General features: G+C 41.7%; 1 long non-coding RNA gene across 1 annotated transcript; it reads right to left on the bottom strand.

Moving 5' to 3' along the window:
* Nucleotides 1-13356: 13356 nt before the first annotated feature.
* Nucleotides 13357-14715, bottom strand: LOC124028570. Its single transcript, XR_006837609.1, has 2 exons — nucleotides 13561-14715; nucleotides 13357-13419 (listed from the first exon to the last, which is right to left on the bottom strand). It is a non-coding gene; the product is annotated as an uncharacterized LOC124028570 (long non-coding RNA).
* Nucleotides 14716-15308: the final 593 nt, after the last annotated feature.

The following is a 15308-nucleotide window of genomic DNA, read 5'->3' as shown; positions in this document are numbered from 1 at the left end:
CACATTTCTGGTTGGTCCATAACTAGTTTCCTGCTTGTAGCAGGCCGTGTTAACAGGAATCCTCTTCTCTAACTAGAAGTCATGTGATTTCATGAGGATGTTGTTCTGCAGTGAGAGTGTAATGCAGGTCAAGGTGTCCTGGGATGAATGTCAACTAGATTTATAAACATCATTGTTAAATTAACTGTTGTAATAAAAAAACATCAATGCTGTCATTTTCTTTATGTTGTTTCGCTTTTAAAGTGTTTGATTGTCACAGACATCAGATTGGTTCTGTGAAATGTGTTGTTTTACAGGGTCAGTCATAGTAGTATGATAGGTGTTGTTTTACAGGGTCAGTCATAGTAGTATGATAGGTGTTGTTTTACAGGGTCAGTCACAGTAGTATGATAGGTGTTGTTGTACAGGGTCAGTCATAGTAGTATGATAGGTGTTGTTTTACAGGGTCAGTCATAGTAGTATGATAGGTGTTGTTTTACAGGGTCAGTCAACCACTAGTCTATCTGCCCATACCAGTTACTGACCCACCACTCTAACCACTAGTCTATCTGACCATACCAGTTACTGACCACCACTCTAACCACTAGTCTATCTGACCATACCAGTTACTGACCCACCACTCTAACCACTAGTCTATCTGACCATACCAGTTACTGACCCACCACTCTAACCACTAGTCTATCTGACCATACCAGTTACTGACCCACCACTCTAACCACTAGTCTATCTGACCATACCAGTTACTGACCACCACTCTAACCACTAGTCTACCTGACCATACCAGTTACTGACCCACCACCCTAACCACTAGTCTATCTGACCATACCAGTTACTGACCCACCACTCTAACCACTAGTCTATCTGACCATACCAGTTACTGACCCACCACTCTAACCACTAGTCTATCTGACCATACCAGTTACTGACCCACCACTCTAACCACTAGTCTATCTGACCATACCAGTTACTGACCCACCACTCTAACCACTAGTCTATCTGACCATACCAGTTACTGACCCATCACTCTAACCACTAGTCTATCTGACCATACCAGTTACTGACCCACCACTCTAACCACTAGTCTATCTGACCATACCAGTTACTGACCCACCACTCTAACCACTAGTCTATCTGACCATACCAGTTACTGACCCACCACTCTAACCACTAGTCTATCTGACCATACCAGTTACTGACCCATCACTCTAACCACTAGTCTATCTGACCATACCAGTTACTGACCCACCACTCTAACCACTAGTCTATCTGACCATACCAGTTACTGACCCACCACTCTAACCACTAGTCTATCTGACCATACCAGTTACTGACCCACCACTCTAACCACTAGTCTATCTGACCATACCAGTTACTGACCCACCACTCTAACCACTAGTCTATCTGACCATACCAGTTACTGACCCACCACTCTAACCACTAGTCTATCTGACCATACCAGTTACTGACCCACCACTCTAACCACTAGTCTATCTGACCATACCAGTTACTGACCCACCACTCTAACCACTAGTCTACCTGACCATACCAGTTACTGACCCACCACTCTAACCACTAGTCTATCTGACCATACCAGTTACTGACCCACCACCACTCTAACCACTAGTCTATCTGACCATACCAGTTACTGACCCACCACCACTCTAACCACTAGTCTATCTGACCATACCAGTTACTGACCCACCACCACTCTAACCACTAGTCTATCTGACCATACCAGTTACTGACCACCACCACTCTAACCACTAGTCTATCTGACCATACCAGTTACTGACCCACCACCACTCTAACCACTAGTCTATCTGACCATACCAGTTACTGACCACCACCACTCTAACCACTAGTTTATCTGACCATACCACTGAACATGTGGACACCTCCTAGTGGTGGGGTTGTTAGGAGTGTTTATCAGACCATGTGGACACCTCCTAGTGGTGGGGTTGTTAGGAGTGTTTATCAGACCATGTGGACACCTCCTAGTGGTCTGGTTGTTAGGAGTGTTTATCAGACCATGTGGACACCTCCTAGTGGTGTGGTTGTTAGGAGTGTTTATCAGACCATGAGGACACCTCCTAGTGGTCTGGTTGTTAGGAGTGTTTATCAGACCATGTGGACACCTCCTAGTGGTCTGGTTGTTAGGAGTGTTTATCAGACCATGTGGACACCTCCTAGTGGTCTGGTTGTTAGGAGTGTTTATCAGACCATGTGGACACCTCCTAGTGGTGGGGTTGTTAGGAGTGTTTATCAGACCATGTGGACACCTCCTAGTGGTGGGGTTGTTAGGAGTGTTTATCAGACCATGTGGACACCTCCTAGTGGTGGGGTTGTTAGGAGTGTTTATCAGACCATGTGGACACCTCCTAGTGGTGGGGTTGTTAGGAGTGTTTATCAGACCATGTGGACACCTCCTAGTGGTGGGGTTGTTAGGAGTGTTTATCAGACCATGTGGACACCTCCTAGTGGTGGGGTTGTTAGGAGTGTTTATCAGACCATGTGGACACCTCCTAGTGGTCTGGTTGTAGGAGTGTTTTATCAGACCATGTGGACACCTCCTAGTGGTCTGGTTGTAGGAGTGTTAATTGGACCATGTGGACACAGCTTAGCCTGTCATCTCAGATTTTGAAATTATGCTTTACAGCCAAAGCAAGACAAGCATTTGTGTAAGTTTATCGATATCCTAGCATAGCATTATGCAAAGCTCATGTTGGTCACGAAAATCAGAAAAGCAATCAAATTACCAGAAGGTATTTAAATGGTGATAACCAGACTTTTTTCCAACAGATATTATTGGCAAATGTATTCCAGTAAGTTGTGACATAAGGAATGGATACAATCTCCCTTTGAAATAAAGCAGATCTGTTGTTCTGAGGGAAAATCAGAGAAACAGTTTCCCTATTGGAGAGTCAACTGGATTAAGCAACGGTAGGTCAAGAAGGTGAGGTCTGGTTACACCTCTAAATAACATGAGTTCCAGATGGAACAACATCAGAGACTATGGAGAACTCTCTAGGAGGGCAGGTCAACAAGGTGAGGTCTGGCTGCACCTCTAAATAACATTAGTTCCAGATGGAACAGCATCAGAGACTATGGAGAACTCTCTAGGAGGGCAGGTCAACAAGGTGAGGTCTGGCTGCACCTCTAAATAACATTAGTTCCAGATGGAACAGCATCAGAGACTATGGAGAACTCTCTAGGAGGATAGGTCAACAAGGTGAGGTCTGGTTACACCTCTAAACAACATGAGTTCCAGATGGAACAGCATCAGAGACTATGGAGAACTCTCTAGGAGGGCAGGTCAACAAGGTGAGGTCTGGCTACACCTCTAAATAACATGAGAGTTCCAGATGGAACAGCATCAGAGACTATGGAGAACTCTCTAGGAGGGCAGGTCAACAAGGTGAGGTCTGGCTGCACCTCTAAATAACATGAGAGTTCCAGATGGAACAGCATCAGAGACTATGGAGAACTCTCTAGGTGTTACAGGGATATTGTAACAAGATAAAACATTCCTCATAATTGAGTAACAATTCTTCTGCATTAAAACGTTGACTTACCAGCAGGATATGATTATTAAACCAGTTCTTCATAAATAAAGACTTGTTTCTATACAAAATATCCTTATTGTTCCAAATGAAATACCTATGGGGGATTTGTTTTAAATATATTAACAAGCACGCTAAGAATACTGTTGTAGGAATCTTATCGGTGTAATAGTTACAAAGTAACACAACATTGAAGTCACCAAAACGGGAGAAGATATAATGAGGGATGAAATTCCAAATTGAAGTTGGATTCTTTAAGAAATGTTTTTCCCAATTTATCTTTAAAGTATTATTAGTATTATTTATAGTAAAATCAACTAAATGTTCATAACGACAGATGTCCTTATATAATGTGTGTGATTTTCCCAGATGAAGTTGAAAAGCATCTGGTCAACAACCTCTTTCCCTATTTTGTGGTCAAGATGTAGTGACTGGGCTGCAAACAGCTTCTGTATGACTGACGCCTTTAGTGATTTAGTCTAATGCTTTAATATATAACATTCTGCCCTCCGAATTCATATCTAAGGGGCATTTTTCATTAGTGCAAATCTGTTCTGTGAGAATATCTAATAATAATAATAACTGTGTAAATCAGGATGTTTTATGAAAGGACAATAAGAGACGGTGGTAATATGTTTCCTTTTAGAGACTATAATACATGACAACCAGGTCATTTTAGTTTCTCTTAGAATCACAACCTCAGTGGAACAACAGTTTGTCATTTCCCACAGGTACAGTTCTCCTGAACAAACAAGTGCAGGACAGAGGAATAGCAATTCTTACCTTGTTCTAAACTCAATCACCTTCTTCATCCTCATCATTCAGTTCATTGAAATACAGTTTTGAAGTTGTGCACAATTATACGTTTCTGTTTGGTTTATGCAGCCCATTTATTCACTGTCAGCTACATCAGCCCATTCATTCACTGTCAGCTACATCAGCCCATTCATTCACTGTCAGCTACATCAGCCCATTCATTCACTGTCAGCTACATCAGCCCATTCATTCACTGTCAGCTACATCAGCCCATTCATTCACTGTCAGCTACATCAGCCCATTCATTCACTGTCAGCTACATCAGCCCATTCATTCACTGTCAGCTACATCAGCCCATTCATTCACTGTCAGCTACATCAGCCCATTCATTCACTGTCAGCTCAGCCCATTCATTCACTGTCAGCTACATCAGCCCATTCATTCACTGTCAGCTACATCAGCCCATTCATTCACTGTCAGCTACATCAGCCCATTCATTCACTGTCAGTTACATCAGCCCATTCATTCATCAGCCCATTCATTCACTGTCAGCTACATCAGCCCATTCATTCACTGTCAGCTACATCAGCCCATTCATTCACTGTCAGCTACATCAGCCCATTCATTCACTGTCAGCTACATCAGCCCATTCATTCACTGTCAGCTACATCAGCCCATTCATTCACTGTCAGCTACATCAGCCCATTCATTCACTGTCAGCTACATCAGCCCATTCATTCACTGTCAGCTACATCAGCCCATTCATTCACTGTCAGCTACATCAGCCCATTCATTCACTGTCAGCTACATCAGCCCATTCATTCACTGTCAGCTACATCAGCCCATTCATTCACTGTCAGCTACATCAGCCCATTCATTCACTGTCAGCTACATCAGCCCATTCATTCACTGTCAGCTACATCAGCCAGCCCATTCATTCACTGTCAGCTACATCAGCCCATTCATTCACTGTCAGCTACATCAGCCCATTCATTCACTGTCAGCTACATCAGCCCATTCATTCACTGTCAGCTACATCAGCCCATTCATTCACTGTCAGCTACATCAGCCCATCAGTCCTACATTCAGCCCATTCACAGTCAGCTACATTAGCCCATTCATTCACAGTCAGCTACATTAGCCCATTCATTCACAGTCAGCTACACCAGCCCATTCATTCACTGTCAGCTACATCAACCCATTCATTCACTGTCAGCTCACATTCAGCCCATTCATTCACTGTCAGCTACATCAGCCCATTCATTCACTGTCAGCTACATCAGCCCATTCATTCACTGTCAGCTACATCAGCCCATTCATTCACTGTCAGCTACATCAGCCCATTCATTCACTGTCAGCTACATCAGCCCATACATTCACTGTCAGCTACATCAGCCCATTCATTCACTGTCAGCTACATCAGCCCATTCATTCACAGTCAGCTACATCAGCCCATTCATTCACTGTCAGCTACATCAACCCATTCATTCACTGTCAGCTACATCAGCCCATTCATTCACTGTCAGCTACATCAGCCCATTCATTCACTGTCAGCTACATCAGCCCATTCATTCACTGTCAGCTACATCAGCCCATTCATTCACTGCCAGCTACATCAGCCCATTCATTCACTGTCAGCTACATCAGCCCATTCATTCACTGTCAGCTACATCAGCCCATTCATTCACTGTCAGCTACATCAGCCCATTCATTCACAGTCAGCTACATCAGCCCATTCATTCGCTGTCAGCTACATCAGCCCATTCATTCACAGTCAGCTACATCAGCCCATTCATTCACTGTCAGCTACATCAACCCATTCATTCACTGTCAGCTACATCAGCCCATTCATTCACTGTCAGCTACATCAGCCCATTCATTCACTGTCAGCTACATCAGCCCATTCATTCACAGTCAGCTACATCAGCCCATTCATTCACTGTCAGCTACATCAGCCCATTCATTCACTGTCAGCTACATTAGCCCATTCATTCACAGTCAGCTACATCAGCCCATTCATTCACTGTCAGCTACATCAACCCATTCCATCACTGTCAGCTACATCAGCCCATTCATTCACTGTCAGCTACATCAGCCCATTCATTCACTGTCAGCTACATCAGCCCATTCATATCAGCCCATTCATTCACTGTCAGCTACATCAGCCCATTCATTCACAGTCAGCTACATCAGCCCATTCATTCTGTCAGCTACATCAGCCCATTCATTCACTGTCAGCTACATCAGCCCATTCATTCACTGTCAGCTACATCAGCCCATTCATTCACTGTCAGCTACATCAGCCCATTCATTCACTGTCAGCTACATCAGCCCATTCATTCACTGTCAGCTACATCAGCCCATTCATTCACTGTCAGCTACATCAGCCCATTCATTCACAGTCAGCTACATCAGCCCATTCATTCACTGTCAGCTACATCAGCCCATTCATTCACTGTCAGCTACATTAGACAAATTAGCGCCTTGGAATCCAAGAGCATAGTCAGTGCTCTACCTCCCCTTGTGGTGGTGTGTAGCAATGCAATAAGCAGTCACGCAGGGTAATGTACTAAACCACAAATTACCTCTAAATCCTGCAGCATAATCTCAAAACTTAATTCAGGAACTAAGTAGATCTGTAAGTAGATCTGTAAGTAGATCTGTAAGTAGATCTATAATTAGATCTGGAAGTAGATCTGGAAGTAGATCTATAATTAGATCTATAATTAGATCTATAATTAGATCTGGAAGTAGATGGAAGTAGATCTGGAAGTAGATCTGGAAGTAGATCTATAATTAGATCTATAATTAGATCTATAATTAGATCTGGAAGTAGATCTGGAAGTAGATCTGGAAGTAGATCTGGAAGTAGATCTGGAAGTAGATCTGGAAGTAGATCTGGAAATAACTTCATCTTTAGAAAGCAACACTCAACCTTTCAAGGATAAATCCCTCTGCAACCATTGGTTCAACTTGTTTTCATTTGTTTTCTTCAATAATAAGTACACACATTGAATGAGCATATTTTCTGTGGATCCTTAATATGGTAATCCCAAGGTATGTTACATTTTCCTTAAGTGGAATATTGCAGATAGAGGGGCTCACACAGCCTGTAACATATGTCTATCACACAGTCTATAACATATGTCTATCACACAGTCTGTAACATATGTCTGTCACACAGTCTGTAACATATGTCTATCACACAGTCTGTAACATATGTCTATCACACAGTCTATAACATATGTCTATCACACAGTCTGTAACATATGTCTGTCACACAGTCTGTAACATATGTCTATCACACAGTCTGTAACACATGTCTATCACACAGTCTATAACATATGTCTATCACACAGTCTGTAACATATGTCTATCACACAGTCTGTAACATATGTCTATCGCACAGTCTGTAACATATGTCTATTACACATGAAGACAGATTGGGTCTCCTCTGTAATCTATCACACAGTCTGTAACATATGTCTGTCACACAGTCTGTAACATATGTCTATCACACAGTCTGTAACATATGTCTATCACACAGTCTGTACCATATGTCTATCACACAGTCTGTAGCATATGTCTATCACACAGTCTGTAACATATGTCTATCGCACAGTCTGTAACATATGTCTATCCCACAGTCTGTAACATAGTCAACACAGTCTATAACATATGTCTTTCACAGTCTGTAACATATGTCTATCACACAGTCTGTAACATGGTTCAAGTCTGTACCATATGTCTATCACACAGTTGTAGCATATTCTTCACATAATAAGTATCACACATTGAATAACATATTTTCCATATGTCTATCACACAGTCTGTAGCATATGTTAATCACACAGTCTGTAACATATGTCTATCACACAGTCTATAACATATGTCTATCACACAGTCTGTAACATATGTCTGTCACACAGTCTGTAACATATGTCTATCACACAGTCTGTAACATATGTCTATCCCACAGTCTGTAACATATGTCTATTACACATGAAGACAGATTGGGTCTCCTCTGTAATCTATCAGACAGTCTGTAACATATGTCTATTCCTCATGAAGACAGATTGGGTCTCCTCTATAATTATGTCCAACATTGCTTTCATTCTTTTTGCAAATATAGAAGCTAATATTTTGTAGTAGTTGTTGAGCAGACAGACGGGATGTAAATTATAGAGGAGAAGCAAGTCTTTCTTGGGCTTATGGATGAATGTAATCAGGCCTGGAGTCAGACTGGGAGGGAGAGCATTATTTCAATGTAATCAGACCTGGAGTCAAACTGGGAGGGAGAGCATTATTTACAATGTAATCAGACCTGGAGTCAGACTGGGAGGGAGAGCATTATTTACAATGTAATCAGACCTGGAGTCAGACTGGGAGGGAGAGCATTATTTACAATGTAATCAGACCTGGAGTCAGACTGGGAGGGAGAGCATTATTTACAATGTAATCAGACCTGAGTCAGACTGGGAGGGAGAGCATTATTTACAATGTAATCAGACCTGGAGTCAGACTGGGAGGGAGAGCATTATTTACAATGCTTTCAGAAAAGACCAACAGAAAAGGGACTAACTGTTCTGTAATCAGTTGTGTAAAACTCAGCAGATATATCATCAGTCCCAGGAGACCTCCAACAGAAAAGGGACAAACTGTTCTGTAATCAGTTGTGTAAAACTCAGCAGATACACCATCAGTCCCAGGAGACCTCCAACATAAAAGGGACTAACTGTTCTGTAATCAGTTGTGTAAAACTCAGCAGATACACCATCAGTCCCAGGAGACCTCCAACAGAAAAGGGACTAACTGTTTGTAAACAGTTGTGTAAAACTCAGCAGATACACCATCAGTCCCAGGAGACCTCCAACAGAAAAGGGACTAACTGTTTTGTAAACAGTTGTGTAAAACTCAGCAGATACACCATCAGTCCCAGGAGACCTCCAACAGAAAAGGGACTAACTGTTCTGTAATCAGTTGTGTAAAACTCAGCAGATACACCATCAGTCCCAGGAGACCTCCAACAGAAAAGGGACTAACTGTTCTGTAAACAGTTGTGTAAAACTGCAGATACACCATCAGTCCCAGGAGATCACAACAGAAAAGGGTAACTGTTCTGTAATCAGTTGTGTAAAATAGCAGATAGATGAGGAGACCTCCAACAGAAAAGGGACTAACTGTTTTGTAAACAGAAGATGATACACCTCAGTCCCAACCTCCAACAGAAAGGGATAACTGTTTTGATGTAAAACTCACATACACCATCAGTCCCAGGAGACAACAGAAAAGGGACTAACTGTTCTGTAATCAGTTGTGTAAAACTCAGCAGATACACCATCAGTCCCAGGAGACCTCCAACAGAAATGGGACACCTGCAAACAGTTGTGTAAAACTCAGCAGATACACCATCAGTCCCAGAAGATGATTATTTTCTAGTTGTTCAATAGAATAAATGATGTAGAAGATGAGGACACCTCACAATACTGTAGAAGATGAGGACACTCACAATACTGTAGAAGATGAGGACAATCAAAACAAAGATGAGGACACCTCACAATACTGTAGAAGATGAGATAGAAGATGAGGACACCTCATAATACTGTAGAAGATGAGGACACCTCACAATACTGTAGAAGATGAGGACACCTCACAATACTGTAGAAGATGAGGACACCTCACAATACTGTAGAAGATGAGGACACCTCACAATACTGTAGAAGATGAGGACACATCACAATACTGTAGAAGATGAGGACACCTCACAATACTGTAGAAGATGAGGACACCTCACGATACTGTAGAAGATGCAACTGAAGATGGAGATTAATGTGGGATCATCTGTGATGAGACAAGTCATATTTAAATGCTGAATTGTATTATTTTTAGAGTGGTATTTTTCTAACCTGAAAAAAAAAGATTTAATTTTGTTCATCCTCCTCCATTTCTTCCTACATCTGACAAAGGTTCCGTCTGCTTTCAGTTTATACATATCATCTATCTGGTGTTGTAGATCAAACAGAACAGATTTATCCTCCTCTGAAAGACTTTCAACAGGCTTTTGAACAAGACAGGTGATCTTTGTAATTACACTTTCTTCTTCAGTTCTCCTGGTCTTGACAACAAAACTCTCATGTTTTCTTGCATATTTTCCAACCTTAAAAAGCTCCCAGTTATTACTGTATGAATTGTTATTCATAGCGTTGTTCCTGAAGTGTGTAATTACATTGTTTATCTCCATCTGGACCAACTCATGTTTTAATATAGAGCTATTAAGCTTCCAATAGGATGCTCTGCCAGGGCCATTATCAGAGATAAACAGTGTAATGTCAGTATAAACAGCTATATGATCAGTAAGGGCCATTATCAGAGATAAACAGTGTAATGTCAATATAAACAGCTCTATGGTCAGAAAGGGGAGTGACCAGGATGTTAACAGAAATAGCCTGTTTATCAAAACATTTCGACACCAACCAAAGATCTGTGGTGATTGTCTGGAGTGGGTCTTATTACTCCAAGTGAAAGACTCGTCATTAGGAAACTTTACTCTCCAAATATCTACAATATCAAACCTTTCCATCAACTGCCTCAAACTAATATTCATAGAAATGAACTGTCCTGGAGGCCAAACTAATATTCATAGAAATTGACTGTCCTGGAGGCCAAACTAATATTCATAGAAATGAACTGTCCTGGAGGCCAAACTAATATTCATAGAAATGGACTGTCCTGTAGGCCAAACTAATATTCATAGAAATGGACTGTACTGGAGGTCATCGTTCAGTTTAATTATTCCTAGATATATTAAAATCACCACCTAGAAACCCTAGTAAAGCATTGAGGAACTTGGTTAGCCTACTATAAGTAAATCATTAGGGAACTTGGTTAGCCTACTATAAGTAAATCATTAGGGAACTTGGTTAGCCTACTATAAGTAAATCATTAGGGAACTTGGTTAGCCTACTATAAGTAAATCATTAGGGAACTTGGTTAGCCTACTATAAGTAAAGCATTAGGGAACTTGGTTAGCCTACTATAAGTAAAGCATTAGGGAACTTGGTTAGCCTACTATAAGTAAAGCATTAGGGAACTTGGTTAGCCTACTATAAGTAAAGCATTAGGGAACTTGGTTAGCCTACTATAAGTAAAGCATTAGGGAACTTGGTTAGCCTACTATAAGTAAAGCATTAGGGAACTTGGTTAGCCTACTATAAGTAAAGCATTAGGGAACTTGGTTAGCCTACTATAAGTAAAGCATTAGGGAACTTGGTTAGCCTACTATAAGTAAAGCATTAGGGAACTTGGTTAGCCTACTATAAGTAAAGCATTAGGGAACTTGGTTAGCCTACTATAAGTAAAGCATTAGGGAACTTGTTAGCCTACTATAAGTAAAGCATTAGGGAACTTGGTTAGCCTACTATAAGTAAAGCATTAGGGAACTTGGTTAGCCTACTATAAGTAAAGCATTAGGGAACTTGGTTAGCCTACTATAAGTAAAGCATTAGGGAACTTGGTTAGCCTACTATAAGTAAAGCATTAGGGAACTTGGTTAGCCTACTATAAGTAAAGCATTAGGGAACTTGGTTAGCCTACTATAAGTAAAGCATTAGGGAACTTGGTTAGCCTACTATAAGTAAAGCATTAGGGAACTTGGTTAGCCTACTATAAGTAAAGCATTAGGGAACTTGGTTAGCCTACTATCAGTAAAGCATTAGGGAACTTGGTTAGCCTACTATAAGTAAAGCATTAGGGAACTTGGTTAGCCTACTATAAGTAAAGCATTAGGGAACTTGGTTAGCCTACTATAAGTAAAGCATTAGGGAACTTGGTTAGCCTACTATAAGTAAAGCATTAGAGAACTTGGTTAGCCAATGGAGAATACGCTTTTCCATAGATTCAAGTGACTGATCATTTTCAAGTTTGGAATTGAACCAATAAATGTTGGTAATTGTAAAGGTTTTTCTCCTCGTTGTCTGAAGAGGAGAGGGGAGTAGGATCGGAGGACCAATATGCGGCTTGTTAAGTGTCCATGGTTCTTTTAATAAGAAATACTCAACATGAAGACAACTGATACAAAAACAATAAACATGAAACGAACGAAAACCGAAACAGTACCGTGTGGTGAAAACCACAGACATGGAAACAAACACCCACAAACAAGCAGTGAAACCCAGGTTACCTAAGTATGATTCTCAATCAGAGACAACTAATGGCACCTGCCTCTGATTGACAACCATACTAGGCCGAAACATAGAAATCCCAAAATCATAGAAAAACAAACATAGACTGCCCACCCCAACTCACGCCCTGACCATAGTAAATAAAGGCAAAACAAAGGAAATACAGGTCAGAACGTGACAGTAATAATGACGATGATGTTACAGTTGATGACAAGACAAAGAAAGTGACCAATAGGGTCCCAGTCTGAGTGTAAAATACTTCCATTGAACTGATTCATTAGAGTGGTGACTCCAGCAGAGAGTTCAGAACCAGGAGACACAAATCATTTCCCCACTGACATCAATCTGTTTGGCAAGAAAAAAATAAGGCATTGCGCTATACATTATTCCTTAACCCCTGGCATTGAGTGAAACTATAAACAACAAACTGGAATACAGAACAGAAAGTACTATGAGATAAACAATTACAAACTCTAGTAAAACTGAGAAGAAACGAGAGCTGCACAACATATAGATTTAAATGATTGTTATGCTGACACTATTCTCACTCAAAGATAACTGTCAGACCTAGAATCAAAGATCTCACTGCCTTTACTGCAGGTAAAAATAGCAAAAAGTCAGAAAAAAAAATCCATTACTCTAGAAGTCCTGTGCAGTTAGATAGAACACACCTTCTCCAATCACTAAAGTTACATCACCTCAGAACCGGGTATGAGATCTGCTCACATCAGACGGAGATATCTAGGTAGGTTGACCATCAGTCAGTCTATGGCAGTAGTCAAGGAAGAAGGCTGATTTCAGATCAGTTGATGAAAGCCCTCTGATGGAGTAAGCCCTGTAACATAGAGACGCTGGGAGTCTGGAAGCAAGTGGTGAGTTTAATAATAAACGGAATATGGACCAATACAGGAAACAAGAGTAACCTACAGACATAAACCATAGTCAATACTGCCTGGGGAACCAGAGTTACCTACAGACATGAAACATAGTCAATACTGCCTGGGGAACAAGAGTAACCTACAGACATGAAACATAGTCAATACTGCCTGGGGAACAAGAGTAACCTACAGACATGAACCATAGTCAATACTGCCTGGGGAACAAGAGTAACCTACAGACATGAAACATAGTCAATACTGCCTGGGGAACAAGAGTAACCTACAGACATGAAACATAGTTAATACTGCCTGGGAACAAGAGTAACCTACAGACATGAAACATAGTCAATACTGCCTGGGGAACAAGAGTAACCTACAGACATGAAACATAGTCAATACTGCCTGGGGAACAAGAGTAACCTACAGACATGAAACATAGTTAATACTGCCTGGGGAACAAGAGTAACCTACAGACATGAAACATAGTCAATACTGCCTGGGGAACAAGAGTAACCTACAGACATGAAACATAGTCAATACTGCCTGGGGAACAAGAGTAACCTACAGACATGAACCATAGTCAATACTGCCTGGGGAACAAGAGTAACCTACAGACATGAATGCCATAGTCAATACTGATGGGAATGAACCTAAGGTAGTGCCAGATAAAGGGGAGGTAATGAGTGAGGTAATGGAGTCCAGGTGTGCCTCATGATGAAGCGCAGTTGCGTCTAATGATTAATGCCAGGTGCTTCTTATGATGGATGCCAGGTGCGTCTAATGATGGATGCCAGGTGCGTCTAATGATTGATGCCAGGTGCATCTAATGATTGATGCCAGGTGCGTCTAATGATGGATGCCAGGTGCGTGTAATGATTGATGCCAGGTGCATCTAATGATGGATGCCAGGTGTGTCTAATGATTGATGCCAGGTGCGTCTAATGATTTATGCCAGGTGCGTCTAATGATGGATGCCAGGTGCGTCTAATGATGGATGCCAGGTGCGTCTAATGATGGATGCCAAACCCGTCTAATGATTGATGCCAGGTGCATCTAATGATTGATGCCAGGTGCGTCTAATGATGGATGCCAGGTGCGTGTAATGATTGATGCCAGGTGCATCTAATGATGGATGCCAGGTGTGTCTAATGATTGATGCCAGGTGCGTCTAATGATTGATGCCAGGTTCGTCTAATGATGGATGTCAGGTGCGTCTAATGATGGATGCCAGGTGCGTCTAATGACAACCCCTCCTGGACCACCCAAACCCACCCTACAACCCCTCCTGAGACCCCCCCAACCAACCCTCCATCCCCTCCTGGACCACCCCAAGTGCTGATCCAATGAGGTGGTAGACCCATGGATCCTAACAGTGTATAAAGTGCTGATCCAATGAGGTGGTAGACCCATGGATCCTAACAGTGTATAAAGTGCTGATCCAAAGAGGTGGTAGACCCATGGATCCTAACAGTGGATAAAGTGCTGATCCAATGAGGTGTGGTGGTAGACCCATGGATCCTAACAGTGGATAAAGTGCTGATCCAATGAGGTGGTAGACCCATGGATCATAACAGTGTATAAAGTGCTGATCCAATGAGGTGGTAGACCCATGGATCCTAACAGTGTATAATGTGCTGATCCAATGAGGTTGTAGACCCATGGATCCTAACAGTGGATAAAGTGCTGATCCAATGAGGTGTGGTGGTAGACCCATGGATCCTAACAGTGTATAAAGTGCTGATCCAATGAGGTGTGGTGGTAGAACCATGGATCCTAACAGTGTATAAAGTGCTGATCCAATGAGGTGGTAGACCCATGGATCCTAACAGTGTATAAAGTGCTGATCCAATGAGGTGTGGTGGTAGACCCATGGATCCTAACAGTGTATAAAGTGCTGATCCAATGAGGTGGTAGACCCATGGATCCTAACAGTG

The sequence above is a fragment of the Oncorhynchus gorbuscha genome, unplaced genomic scaffold, assembly GCF_021184085.1.
Source record: "Oncorhynchus gorbuscha isolate QuinsamMale2020 ecotype Even-year unplaced genomic scaffold, OgorEven_v1.0 Un_scaffold_4451, whole genome shotgun sequence".
NCBI lineage: Eukaryota > Metazoa > Chordata > Actinopteri > Salmoniformes > Salmonidae > Oncorhynchus > Oncorhynchus gorbuscha.
The sequence above is the reverse complement of the archived record's forward strand: the minus strand, read 5'-3'. Positions and strand labels throughout refer to the sequence as shown.